This window comes from Equus asinus, chromosome 4 (genome assembly GCF_041296235.1).
Source record: "Equus asinus isolate D_3611 breed Donkey chromosome 4, EquAss-T2T_v2, whole genome shotgun sequence".
Lineage (NCBI taxonomy): Eukaryota > Metazoa > Chordata > Mammalia > Perissodactyla > Equidae > Equus > Equus asinus.
In genome coordinates this window covers 141,571,984-141,585,676 of record NC_091793.1, presented here as the reverse complement: position 1 = coordinate 141,585,676, position 13,693 = coordinate 141,571,984, and the positions used below count along the sequence as shown (strand labels likewise).

At 39.8% G+C, this 13,693-nt stretch overlaps 1 protein-coding gene across 12 annotated transcripts in view; it reads right to left on the bottom strand.

Annotated features, from left to right (window-relative positions):
* CREB1 (cAMP responsive element binding protein 1) overlaps nucleotides 1-13,426 on the bottom strand; it is a 63,187-nt gene extending 49,761 nt beyond the window's left edge. For 5 of the 12 annotated variants that reach the window (XR_006526637.2, XM_044768307.2, XM_044768312.2 and 2 more), the window contains exon 1: nucleotides 13,269-13,393. The gene's annotated coding sequence lies outside the window, so the exon portion shown is untranslated. Of the gene's footprint in view, nucleotides 1-13,152 lie in introns of all 12 variants that reach the window. The other 7 variants (XM_044768315.2, XM_070508472.1, XM_070508473.1 and 4 more) reach the window with 6 other exon arrangements.
* Between the last annotated feature and the right edge of the window lie 267 nt (nucleotides 13,427-13,693).

Sequence of the window (13,693 nt, the reverse complement as noted above, 5' to 3'; positions counted from 1 at the left end):
GCAGTCAGTAACTACTAGCACAAAATAAGAATGAGAGAATGAGGCCTCAAAGTAATTTGGTTTAAAATTTTTATACTGCAAGGAATTTACTTCTACTTTAGAGAGTAATATATCCTGAGGGAATTCACAAGTAAGGGAATTTGCTTCACTTTTTTAAGACGAACAATATCTTCAGTTTTAACAATTTATATACATTATACTTCTATTCTATCACCATAGCTGAGCACTCATATGTCAGACACTGTTGAAGTTACTGGGGATAAAGAAATAAAATAAATTTTTAAAACTTTGCCTTTGCGGAACTTCTATTCTAGTGTGTCGGAGCAGGGGAGGGAAAGTAAACACAAAGTATAACAAATCAGATGGTGACAATTATTGTGCAAAAAATAAAGCTGAGAGGGATGCTGGAGGGATTTTCAAGACTATAAAAGCTGACCAGTGCAACCCTCATGGATAAAGCAGCACTTAAATTCACCTACTCAGCACCTAGACAGGACTCCAAATCAAGGACAAATTTCTGGCAGCACTGTTTCTGACTTATCTGCCTCTACCAAATTAACTAAAGCTCATTAAACAAGAAAGCAAGGCTTTATCATCACTTTTGCTAAAAATCATTAAGCAAAAGGAAAGAATGTTGCAGAAATTCACCTTGTTCTTTTTCCTAAAATATTTTGACCTTTAAGAAGTGCCCCAGCCCCTACGATCCTAAACATTCTAGCTCAAGTTGATGAAAAATAAACCCATCTCCCCCACAACCTGCTTTACTTTTTAATCCCTTAAATCTATGATGGATTTAATCTAGTTGAGAATGAAAGGTAAATATTCAGAGAAATAACTGTGAATCTTGACTCTGAAGAGAAACAATGTATTCATAACTAATGGAACATATGAATACATGCTGTGATTTAAAAAAAATGCAAATGACCTTTATTACAAATGAGAAAAAAACCTTGCCCACACCCTTGCAAGGGGGTGACTTCTGAACTCTCACCAATCCAAAAGTCCAGGAATTTAAGGAAATCACATAAGCAGCAGTCTAAAGTCTCCAGGGTAACCACAGCAAAAGGCTCATTTGGACACATGGTTTTAAAACTAAATGACTATTTTGTTGTCATAGTCAAATGTATTACTAAAAATATTTTGCAGAGTATACCCAGAAACATCTAGGGATAATACATAATACTTCCTACCTATTTACTTTGTACCTGTTATTTAGTTGTTATAACTGAAAGCCTTGTTAACACATTCTTAACACACTCGGGACATGGTAATTTTCTAAAGTATTATGATTAATTTACTAAAGAGGCAAAATGTTCAGGGGCTACACAACAGACTCTAGCTTTCTAGGAATCAATAACTATGTTGCCTCTTTGCCTCCACTTTTTTCCCCGTTACTAACCTTAAATACTTGTCATTTATCTTTACCTTATGTCCAATCTAGCAGAACTGAGAGGTATGCAACCCTTACTTGAAATTAAGCAATGTTCCAGGTTTCTGATGCTAATAAGTCTTTCGTATTAAATACAGTATATCTTCTCTGAAACCAGATAGGAAAATGTTATATTCAAATGTTGTCTGTGTACATATGCATGTCTGCAGATATATGTACATGTATGTATACACATGTATATATGTACACACACCCTCAACACACATCACATATCAACTTCAACTATAAAAACTTTACTAGATTAGACTGATCACACCCTAACAAAATGAGGCTATATACATTTTTAGGAAAAGTTAAAATAGGCAACGTGATAAACTAAAACAAATTGGTGTCTTTATCAAGGTAAGTAAATTCTGACATAGTATTCAGGAACACTTTTCTCTGTGCTCCTATCAAGGTCTTTCTCCTTTAATTGAAGAACAAACCCATATTTCAGCCTCTAGTCTACATATTAGAGAAAGGCAAAGAGAAGTTGTATATGAAGTTAATTCTGTGTGATTTGAATTTGACAAGATTTAATCATTTCTAAGACTAAAATAAAAGCCTGAAAATGTTTATATATTTTTATAAATTCTTTGTATTAATAGTAAATACAAGTATAACCTGACCACTACTACCAAAAAGAAGGCAGCAACAGCAAAGGGGGTTGGTCTTTCTAATGTCATTTAATAAAATCAATTCCCTGATGATTTGTTTACTGGAAAAGAGAAACTGCCTGAAAGTCAATATTTTTATTTTATGATTTATTGTAGTTTTGTGATTACCAGAGTATTTTAATGCTATTTTTAACAGGTTATTTTTAAATGTGTACCATGTGCTATGAGAAAGATACATCCTCATAGGAAGTGACTTAACAGAAGTGAATTAGAAAAATGTTACTTGATCTATAGAAACATTGCACGATTTATGATACGCATCTTAGAATATGTGACATTCTATAGTACCTTTCAATAAGAAAGCTTTACTGTTTTCTCAAAGTTTTTTTTGTTTAAGTATTGGCAAAATCTATCTGTCTTGTTTTCCTTCAGGATAAGACTACTCATGGCTCTGAAACAAGCTTTCATATATCTGGGCACCAAGAGACAGTGTTGCTTAGCAAAACAGCAACCATGACTGTGCATTATTTTAGATAATGACATTTTATCCCATCTCCTTCCATGATCCTTTCTTTCCAAACACCCACCTAATACTATGTTTACAGTTCTACACCTTAAGCCTTTCAAATAACCGATCCTACATAAACTTCTACATATGAAGTTCTACTAAATGAATTTTTAGAGCAGGATTTTTTTTTAAAGGAAAAAAGGATTATACACCTCCTACATACAGTTACTTTTAGAAAAGCAATTTTTGTGCTGACTAAAGAGTGAAACTGTCTTCAAGTGTTAGGTTCTGCTTCACAAACTAGCTCAATGCTGAAACTCTAAGGACCCATAAAAATTATGCCCTAAAGTTAAATATTCATACCCTATTATTCCATTTACTTAACAAAACCTGAGGGACTATGTGAAAATCACTACATTCTAAATGGAAAATGAATGTTCAAGTGTTTTTTAAAAATAAGTTCATAAAGTTAACATTTGGTATTTTGACAGTTCTGTTTTGAAATAAATTTTGAAATGCTATTCCTGGTGAATTATTTACAAATTAGACATGGAAGAGTGAAAATTCAGTTTTCCTGAAGTAAGACAACACATGTTATAGTAGGAGTCATAAGACAGGAATTCTGGTTTTAGCTCTGACTTCACAGATGGAGAACTAGAGATGTAAGAGATTTGTAAGGAATTTACAAGACTGTTCAGGGCTATACCACATAGCCTCCAATATTACAAAAAGTGAAGAATTCTTTGTATATTTGGCAATGGAACTGCATGGACTATTAAGCAACAACATGCTAATCATTTTAATATGTTTTGCTAAGTAGAAAAAAATCCAAGTACTCAAGGCATCAAGGATATACTGGACTATATTTAAAAATTAGCAGGGTTAATCGACAAAGCTAATAAATGACATGCAGGCAACAGCAAAGACTTTATGTACAATTTTAATAAAACAATCACTTCAAGTTTAAGTCTCTTTATCTTTAACGCTGAAAGCATCAAGTCCCATCTTTCAGGTAGCTGTACTATTTTTTACCAACCCGGTTGTGATTTCTTGTAAAATGATTTTGATTCATACAATCTCATGCTATTTCTCATGTTTCAGAGGCAGGAGTATTAGTAAAGCAGAGTTACTGAAAACATTCTTTTTAAACTATGGAAAATGAACCTAATTTCCTTGGCTTTTAAAAAATAAATCTGTAATTTCAGTAAGTTTTAACTGTCTAAAGGATATACATCAACTTCCTTTAATCTGTGCAACTCTAAAGGGGGATGGCTTTTAATCCTGCCTTTCAAATTTGTGACCCTTCAAGAGGGAATCATTTATTAAACAAATTTTCTGTGCCTATTACATAATAAGTGTTCTACTGAAAACTACGGGGAATATAGTTTAAGGCACACGAGAACCTCTGTCTCAAAGAGCTTCCAAGCTAATCAGAGATAAAGTATGTACTCTATAAAAAAGGGCTGGGCAAGTATAAACTAATATCCTTACGACCAGTCTACTTATGAACCCCCCACCCCCAACAAGTACTTAAAAACAATGATTTGAAATCATAAACTTTTTTGAAATGACAGGAATACAATGAATTATGGAAAAAAGGAAAGCATGCACTGGCCATTTATGGTAATCTTTCTACTGATGCAGACCTGATTAGTAAGATAATGAAATCAATATATTTCTTTAAGACCTTGACTAGAATATTTCCTCCAAGTGAATTTTTATAAACCCAAACCACTACTGTTTAGGAGAAAAATTCTAATAATCATTAATAAAGACAGAACCTTGAAAACTTTCTTCGCAAAGAGGTAACGCTACAAAAGAATGATGAAGACTGCTTTACTGTTATTTCTTGCCCAGGGAAAAGGCTTTACCAACAAGTAAATCATTTCAATTCTCCAGGGCTCAGTTTAGTCATCTGTAAAACATGGAGTTACTACTCCCTTCATGGTAAAAGTTTGTTAAGTGTGAATTCCCCAAATACAGTAGAGTTTATAAGTAATACACTACACCCACACAAACATAATAAATTCTCTCATAAAAAGTAATTGTCAAGGTATAGTACTTCAAATTAAAATGCTTCACTCGAAGTAGTTATTTCTTGATTTTTATCTTTGCTCCTTTTCATCAGTCACTCCAACTATGGGATCTGGACACAGAATAACGAGAAGACCAGAGAAGGCAGAGTGTAACTCTAAATACGCATTAATGGCTTTAGTTATTTCTCATTAAATAACGGTACCCTGTTTGCCTGGGCTTTCAGAGATATTTAGAAAACGTTTGCAATTAGAATAATTTATGATGTCCAAAATATGACACCAAAAGCACAAGCAACGAAAGAAAAAAGATGAACTGGAAATTATCAAAATTAAAGACTTTTATGACTCAAGGAACACTATCAAGAAAGTGAAAAGGGGGCCAGCCCATGGCCGAGTGGTTAAGTTTGCGCACTCTGCTTCGGTGGCCCAGCATTTCACTGGTTCGGATCCTGGGCACTGACATGGCACCACTCGTCAGGCCATGCTGAGGCGGTGTCCCACATGCCACAACTAGAAGGACCCACAACTAAAAAATATACAACTACTTACACTGGGGGAATTTGGAGAGAAAAAGGAAAAAAATAAAATCTTAAAAAAAAAAACAAAACAAAAAGACAAAGAACCTGGGCCGGCCCAGTGGTGTAGTGGTTAAGTTCAGTGCGCTCCACCTCAGCGGCTCAGATTTGCAGGTTCGGATCCTGGGCACGTACCTACACCAGTCATCAAGCCATGCTGTGGCAGCATTCCATGTACAAAATACAGGAAGATAGTTGGGCACAGATGTTAGCTCAGGGCCAATCTTCCTCACCAAAACAAAAACAAAACCCAAATTAAAAATGGGCAAAGGATCTGAACAGACATTTCTTCAAAGATATAAAAATGGCCAAAAAATACATGAAAAGATGCTAGACATCATTACTCATTAGGGAAATGCAAATCCAAACTACAATGAGATACCACTTTGCACCTACTAAGATGGCTATTATGAAAAATAATAACTGTTGGTGAAGATATGGAGAAATCAGAACCCTCATACACTGCTGGTGGGAATGTAAAAAGGTATAGTAGCTTTGGCAAACAGGCTGGAAGTTCCTTAAATGGTTAAACATAGTTATTATATAATCCAGCAATTTCACTCCTAGGTATATAACTAAGGGGAATGAAAACATATGCAATAAATGAATGTTCATGGGTAGTGTTATTCATAATAGCCAAAAAGCCCAAATGTCCATGAATAAAATGTTGTATATCCATAAAAATGTAATATTATTCAGCACTAAAAAGGATGAAGTGCTGACAGATACTACAACATGGATGAACCTTGAAAGTATAAGGCTAAGTAAAAGAATCTCATCACAATGGACCACATATTGTATGAGTCCATTTCCATGCAATGTCCAGAAGAGGCAAATCCACAGAGACAGAGAGATTAGTGGTTGCCTAGAACTGGCGTATGGAGAGATTGAGAGGTGATGGCTAAGGGATGCAGGGTTTCCTTTTGGGGTAATGAAAATGTCCAAAAACTGACTGTGGTACAGATGCACAACTTTGTGAACGTGCCAAAACCCAGTAAATTGTACACTTGAAATTGGTGGATTGTATGGTATGTGAATTATACTTCAATAAAGCTTTTAAAAAAACAATCTATGACGTCCACTTTTTAAACTGCAATATAATCTACTATGAAGGAGAAAGGATTAGGAGTCAGGAAATCTGCATTTTAGCCCAGTTTAGCATGTCATTACTTGGTTTTATCATCCCTCCTCTTACATGAAATTTAAAGCTTCCTGTCTCACATTCAGGGTTCCTCAGAACGTGGATTTGGTTAACCTAACACTTTCTTCACCAACTTGTGAGCATATCAGGTTCATTCTACTTCCATGTCTTCATTTTTTTTGTCCATGCCACTGCCTAGAATACACTCCCTTTAATCTCTAACTATGCAAGTTCTTCAGTAATCAATTTAAATTCTATCTTTCTCACAGAACGTCTTCTCACTAAAACCTCTTCTAAACTCTATGGCCTTTCAAGACAGTAGTGAGAATTGATACTCTGCCACGTATAAATCATTCTTTCTTACACTGTTTTCATCATCTCCACTATACCATACAGTCCTTGAGGGCAAGAGCCACATACTCACGCTTTATTATGTGTAGCAACTAGAACAATGCTTCATTTTCTATGTATAAAAATACCTAACAATAAATTTTCTTGTGATTATTTCATCAACTATATAAAAGTCAATGGTTAATAAATGTTCACTGAATAAATGACTAGACTGATACATGGCAGTAAGTAAAACCAAGATATTACTATTACTAGTCACAGCAAACAATAAAGCTGCTACTGATACTTTTAAGAAAATGATAACCCTTTAAGAGTACAAATAGTTCAGAACAAGCAATAACTTTCCCTTCGGTGATGAAAAACAAGATATTTCTGAGTGTCCTATGGCCAATCACTTATACAAACAGGCAGGACAACCCTCAAAAATAATGGTTATTCAGGTCTGGCTAAATTACCAACATTTTTAGTTACATCTATACTGCCATATAACTATAACCAGAAACTCATGCAGATAACCCACTCATTAGGAATACACTTAAAAGTGAAAAAAGAAACCTATTGTAGTCTCAGAGAAGATTCACTAATCTTTGGGAAAGGCATTTTCTATTACCGCTGGTATAAGTCAACTTTCAGACCCACCCTCCACTCCTACACCAAGGCCATTACTTAGCTATTCTAGCTTCCCACTTAATTCTCTCTTCTCTAATCAAATGTCAGTCTTTACTTCTCTCCTTCTGGGAAAAAACTCACCACCAATCCCTTAGACCTCTTGCTCTCCAAACCTTGCCCCTTGTTAGATTATTCAGAGATCCTAGATTAATCCAACAGCAGGAAGAATTTGTTCAGACAGCCCATCTCATTTATGGTAAACTCCTTTATTACTTTACCTCAAACCTGAGAAAAAGCAACTCAGGCATTTACAAGTTTATCAAGCAGTACTACTGGTTTGTTTTTATTAAGTTGAGATTCATTAACGAGCCTCAATAATTGATTAAACATACAGTTAAAGGTAATTTTTCATCACTGAAGATGGAAAATACTGTCTTCTACTTATCTGTTGGAATAAACACCAGGACATGAACGATTAATCTTTTCTTCCATTCTTCTTGGTAACCAAGAAAGACGACAGGTGAGCAAAACTCTGAGTAAAATATAACAGAACGTAACTTTACAGGGCCACTTGTGGCAAAGCTAAGAAAAGAATGCAAAACAAAACAAAAAGGACTTCAGGCAAGAGTGTTTATGTATTAACGGGAGAAAATGGATGTCCCTGGTGGTCTGTTGGTTAAGATTCGGTGCTCGATGAGGCCCTAGTTCATTTCCAGGTCAGGGGACCACACCACTCATCTGTCGGTTGTCACATTGTGGTGGCTGCGTGTTGCTGTGATGTTGAAAACTGTGCCACTGGGATTTCAAATACCAGCAGGGTCACCCATGGTGCGCAGGTTTCAGGAGAGCTTCCAGACTAAGACAGACTAGAAAGAAGGAGCTGGCCACCCACTTATGGCCATGAAAACCCTGTGAATAGCAGGAAGCACTGTGTCTCTCTATATACAGCACTGGAAGGTGAGAGGATGGTGCAAAGAGATTGGGCAGGGTTCCACTCTGCTGTACACAGGGTTACCAGGAGTCAGATCAACTCGACACCACTAAGAAAATTCTTATCAAGTTTCAAATGTCTCAAAAATCTACCTTCATAGATTTGATCATGTAAAATACATTTAAAACCATACTTTCTTCTTACAATTTCAGAACCGTGACCAGAGCTAACCTCTTCTATAATGACCAAGTTAGCATATATATTAAATTGGCCATTTTCATCAGTTTGTTGCTTTAGTTCATGATCTTTTTACCGTCACCCCAAAAGGCAATTTACTGTTTCCACAATACTGTGAGAAATCATTTAATTCTCTGGTAGCCCACAGACATGTTCCAGAAAGAAAATTTTCTGCCTTTTCAGATTTCAGTTATCTACCTGCACCCCCCAAATCTTTAAAGATAAGTGTTTTGTAAACATTTTAGTCATTGAACAGGTAAAAACAGCACATATTAATATTTTATAGAAAATACTAGTACATCCTCAAAATAAGACAATATTCTTACACTAACAACTTCAGCATACATAACTGTCAACTTCAGCACAAAAAGAATAAGATATACCACAGCAACTTCATTTAATGCTTTGTTTTCTGAAGTATAAGGGACTTATTTGTGTCCCTGTGACTGGATTATTAGTTATTTTCCTTCTAAGTTTAACCAACTTAAAAAACTAACAGCATGTATATTTAAAATGTCCTATAGTTAAATGCTGCTTCGAAGAGCCAAAAAAAGGAAAAAAAAAAGAGTGGTACTGAAACTTGTTTTGCATTCTAGCTAAAATGAATATCACTTGATTCAACTAGTTGACCAAGGACTTCCACAGTGGGAACAAAAAAAGAGAAAAGAAAATTCGTCTAAGCAGTAAAGTCTCAGTAGACAATCATATTGGTGAAACTCACTATTTAGTTATCAAATATAAAACTCACTGATAATTACACTAAGACATACTAGAAAATCATCAAAGAATAAGTTGATGAGTATGTAAAAAATAAACAAACACAGGGAGAAAGCTAAGTACACTAATCAGTTATCACTGCGTAATAATTTCCCATGAGAATAGTCTTCTTAAAAAAAGGACTGGACCACATGAGATGTTCTTTCACATTTAGAGAGAGAACCAGAGAGACTTTTTTTGTCTGAAATAATAATAGAAGGAAGTAGTCTGTTCAGGGCTATTAGAACCTCAACAGAAGAGTTAAATTCAGACTAAATTCACTTTAAGAGTTAACTCTTACATAGCTTACTTGCCTATTCACGAATATCTTGATTATTTTACAGAAAATTTTCAAAAACTGGAGCTAAAAAGATAACAGGGCAGTTCAAATAACACCTTCCCGTCACAAACTGCTATTTCTCATTCAAATGAAACGTCTTTCATTGAAAGAAATAAAGATATAGTGACAGATCCCATTAGTGTAAAAGGTCATAAAGACCTAAATATAAAATTAGCTAACTGGTTAATAAATATAGGTATATCCATATGATGAAACGTCTCATAATTAAAAAAAAGAAATGAGGAAGCTCTTTATGTACTGATGCAAATCAACTGCAAAGCCCAATTAAGTGGGGGAAAAAGCAAGATATAGGATAGTATATATAGCATACTACCATCTGTATAAAATGGGGGAAGAAGAGTACATACATATTTGCTTGTGTATGGATAGATATCTCTGAAAGGACAAATAAATTGTAGGGTCAGCTCCAGTGGACTAGTGGTTAGAGACCTACACCACTTGTCTGTCAGGGGCCATCCTGTCCCAGTAGCCCACAAACAAAAAGAGGAAGACTGGCAACAGATGTTAGCTAGGGGAGAATCTTCCTCAAGAAAAAAAAAGGAATTGTAACACTTGAGTGATTGGGGGTACACAGGACTTTTTGCTACATTTTATATGTTTTCAATTATGTACTATCTGAATTACTTATTAAAAAAATAAAATTGGAAATATAATCCTTTCTTCCGTTACTTCACCAGGTGTCATCTCTCTTTCCTTTGATTGTTTTCTTATGACATATATTCTGCCTTATTAGACACTGTGTCCCTAAAAGTTCCTGGAGGGTAGAGATAAGACTGGGTAATCTCACCTGAGGATTCACTGCAGCTTCTGCCCAGTGTATTAAACACAGTAATAATAATGATAAACAATTTAAAAAATAAGAAACATTTGTCGAGCACGTGTGAAATGCCTGGCATTAAATATGTACTAACTTACTTATATGGTTTGCAAGTATTAACTTAGTAAATCCCACATTTCTATGAGGTAGATACTGTACATTTATGGCAAAGGAAACTGAGATATGATTAAACTTGCCCAAGGTTCCAGAGCTAGGAAGTTAAAATGAAGCTAAAAAATGAATAGCTACCATTAACTGAATCCCTAAGGAGGTACTTTATAATTATCTCACAACCCTACAAAGTATGTGGTACTATTCTAATTTAACAGATAAGGAAACTAAGACTGAGAGAGATGAAGAAATTTCCTGTAGGTCACAAAATTCCTTGAGGGTAGGCATACGACAGTAGTGGCAACAGCAGGATTCAAACTCAGGTCTGTGATTCCAAACTCATTGCTCTTTCCACTAACTACATTCCGTGTCACATTAAGCGCTAACTCAATATTTGAATTACCCCAAACTGTTGTCTCAAGTGATACTGCAGTAGAGATGAGCTCACACAAGAAAAAAAAAAATCCTTGCATTTTTTCCATTCCCTAACTACTATATCCTTAAATTCAGATTTGAACTCTCACTATTCAATAAAGAAGCCATCACTGGAAGTGACACTGTCATCAAGAAAGATGCTTACAAGACTATGTCACAGGCTGGCTATAAACAAGTTTATATAACCATATCTGATAAACTATTTATGGAATAAATGAAATTATAAATTTCAGTGGTATATTCTAAGCATTAAGTTACAAGTAAACAATTTTTCCTACTGTGGAAAAAAAGAAAAAGCATTTTTTAAATGAGATGAAGTGAAGGATACATACTTGGTTTTACTATAACCATATTGTACTCCCCAAAACAAAACCTAACATCTTGGAAACCGAGAGACAAAATGAAGCTGCTTCTTGAAGAAACGAAAATTTCTATTAATCAGGTCTAATTAAAAAAAATGAATTTCAGAAAGCAGAAAAAGGAAGGTGCCATTTTATGGATCAGGTTTCTAAGTCTCCTTAGGCTCTTAGGTGAAAAAAAATCATTTAAAAGAGGTACCACTAGAGTTTTAAATTTCACAAGTGCCCTTTTAACATTTTTTGGTCAATGTGTCAAAGATTCATTCACTTTGTGAATACACGTGTTCACTAAAAAAAAAATGTTCAAGCAGATTTAACTGTAATTTTTACTGATGCCTGGGAAGGAGGAGAAGTATAATTTAATACCATGCACCACATGAATATTCAAATATTAATGAACATAAAAGTTTGAAAAGTTTCACCTAGAATTGCTAAGAAATACAGATTAAGAATTTACAAACAAAATAAAATTTAAAAAATCTTTCGGATAAGACTGAATAAAGACGCCATGAGAAAACTTTTTTTTTTAATTTCACAAAGGAAGAGTCGTTGTCATATGCTGTCTGTCAGGGAAAAAGAATTCTGGTCAAGTGATGATTGATGGCTTGCAGAAAATCTGTCAACGAAAAAGTAACCTAGAGCATCGTCAATACTATAATTTCCTCAATGTCTGGAAAAAAGACCATCTTCCCAATCCTTATGGAAAAATTCTCTTTATTGCATCTCCTTAAGTTACTCAGCAATGACAAATTACTAATGTGGTTTTTCAAGACTTTCAGTACAGTAACGCAGGTTTTGGAAAAGTGATTTGGGTACAGAACGCAGAAGACAGCGCTGCCACGAGCAATCCATGTTTATTCCTCGCAGGAAGCCTGGAAGCATCAGTCGCGCCCGCCACACCGTGGGGGCAGGTGAGTATCTCTAAGACAAGCAAGCTGGTTACCTTTACGCCCCAGCTAAGACGACCGTTTTGCTTTTACTTTTCGGCCAGGAAACGCGCCGTGAGCGTAAGAGACCCAACAGCTGGCGGCCGAAAGTACGTTTCAGGCTCGACCCCCGGACGGCAGACCGCCGCGAGCGGGGGCCGCGCGAGCCGGGGCTCCCAGGAAGGCGGCGCTCGGGCAGGCCGCGGCCAGGTCCTCCGCAGCCGTCTGGGCTCCCGACGTCCCTCTTCCCCACGGGCGAGGCAGAGCCCGCGGCTCGCGCCCCGCCGCTCCCGCCCGTGCGAGGCCACCGAGGCCCGCGGAGGGGCCGGCTGTGGGGCGCGCGGAGGCGGCGGGGCCGGGGCCGGGCGGACGGCGGGACGCGGCCGGGCTGCGGGGCCGGGCGGACGGCGGGGCGCGCCGCGAGCCGAGCGCCCGGCGGCAGGACGCAGCGTGAAAACCGAAACCGCGCTGGGCGGCCGCTGCCCTCCGCGGGCCGCCGGCGCTCCAAGCCGCCCGGCGCGTCCTCCGCCGCGCCCGGCCGGCGGCCCGCTGTCCGCGCCGCGCCCGGCGGGCAGGGCGGGAACGGCGGCCCGCGCGGCCGCACAAAGGCCGGGCCCTTCCCGCGCTCCGCCCGCCCGCCCGCCGCCCGGCGGGGACGGCGGGGCCGCGGCGGGCTCCCCCGGGGCGGCCCCGCTCCGCTCCGCCCGGCTCGGCCCGGCCCGGCCCGGCGGGAAGGCGGCCCAGCGCCCGCCGCCCCCCGCCGAGCGCCGCCGCTGGCTGCGGGCAGATCGCCGCCGGCCGCCGGCCGCCGCTGCCCGGCCGCCATTACTCTTTGTTCGGCGGCGGCGCGGCCGCCCGCGGCTCCATCTTTGCGGCGGCTGCTGCGAGCGCGGCCGAGCGGGCGGCGTGGGCCCGGCCCGGCCGGCGCTGCCTCCGCCTCCTGCTCCTCTTACCGGCGGTACGAGCGCCTCCGTCACTGCTTTCGTTCGCCGCCCGGCTCTCGCTGGAGTTTTATTCTCTCCCCCACGTAACACACCGCGTCAAACTACACCTCCGCCGCGTCACTCACCAGCACTCGGCTTCTCCCAGCCGCCGGGCCACAGGCAGCCGCCGCCGCCGCCGACTGAGGAGCCGCAGCCAGGGAGCAGCCAGCGCCGCCCAGTGCCGAGTGCGCAGCGGCCGCGCCCGGAAACAGCCGAGCGCGCCCGGAGGAGCTCGGGCGGCCCCGCCCCGCGCGCCGGAGGCGGGGCTCCCGAAGGCCTTCGGGCGTCTTCGGGCGCCTTCGGGCGCGGCGGAGGGGAGCAGGGGAGCGGAGGCGCGGTCTCAGCCTCGCCGCGGCGTTGGGCTGAGCAGCCCGACAGCGGAAGTCTGAAGGAGGGAGCGGGGCGCGGGTGCGGCCCCGGGGAATTCCCGCGGGCGTTGGCGGCTGGACGGAAAGCCCCCGCGGCGGTGAGCGGCTGGGAGCCCGTGGCGGGCTGGGCGTAGGCTGGGCGG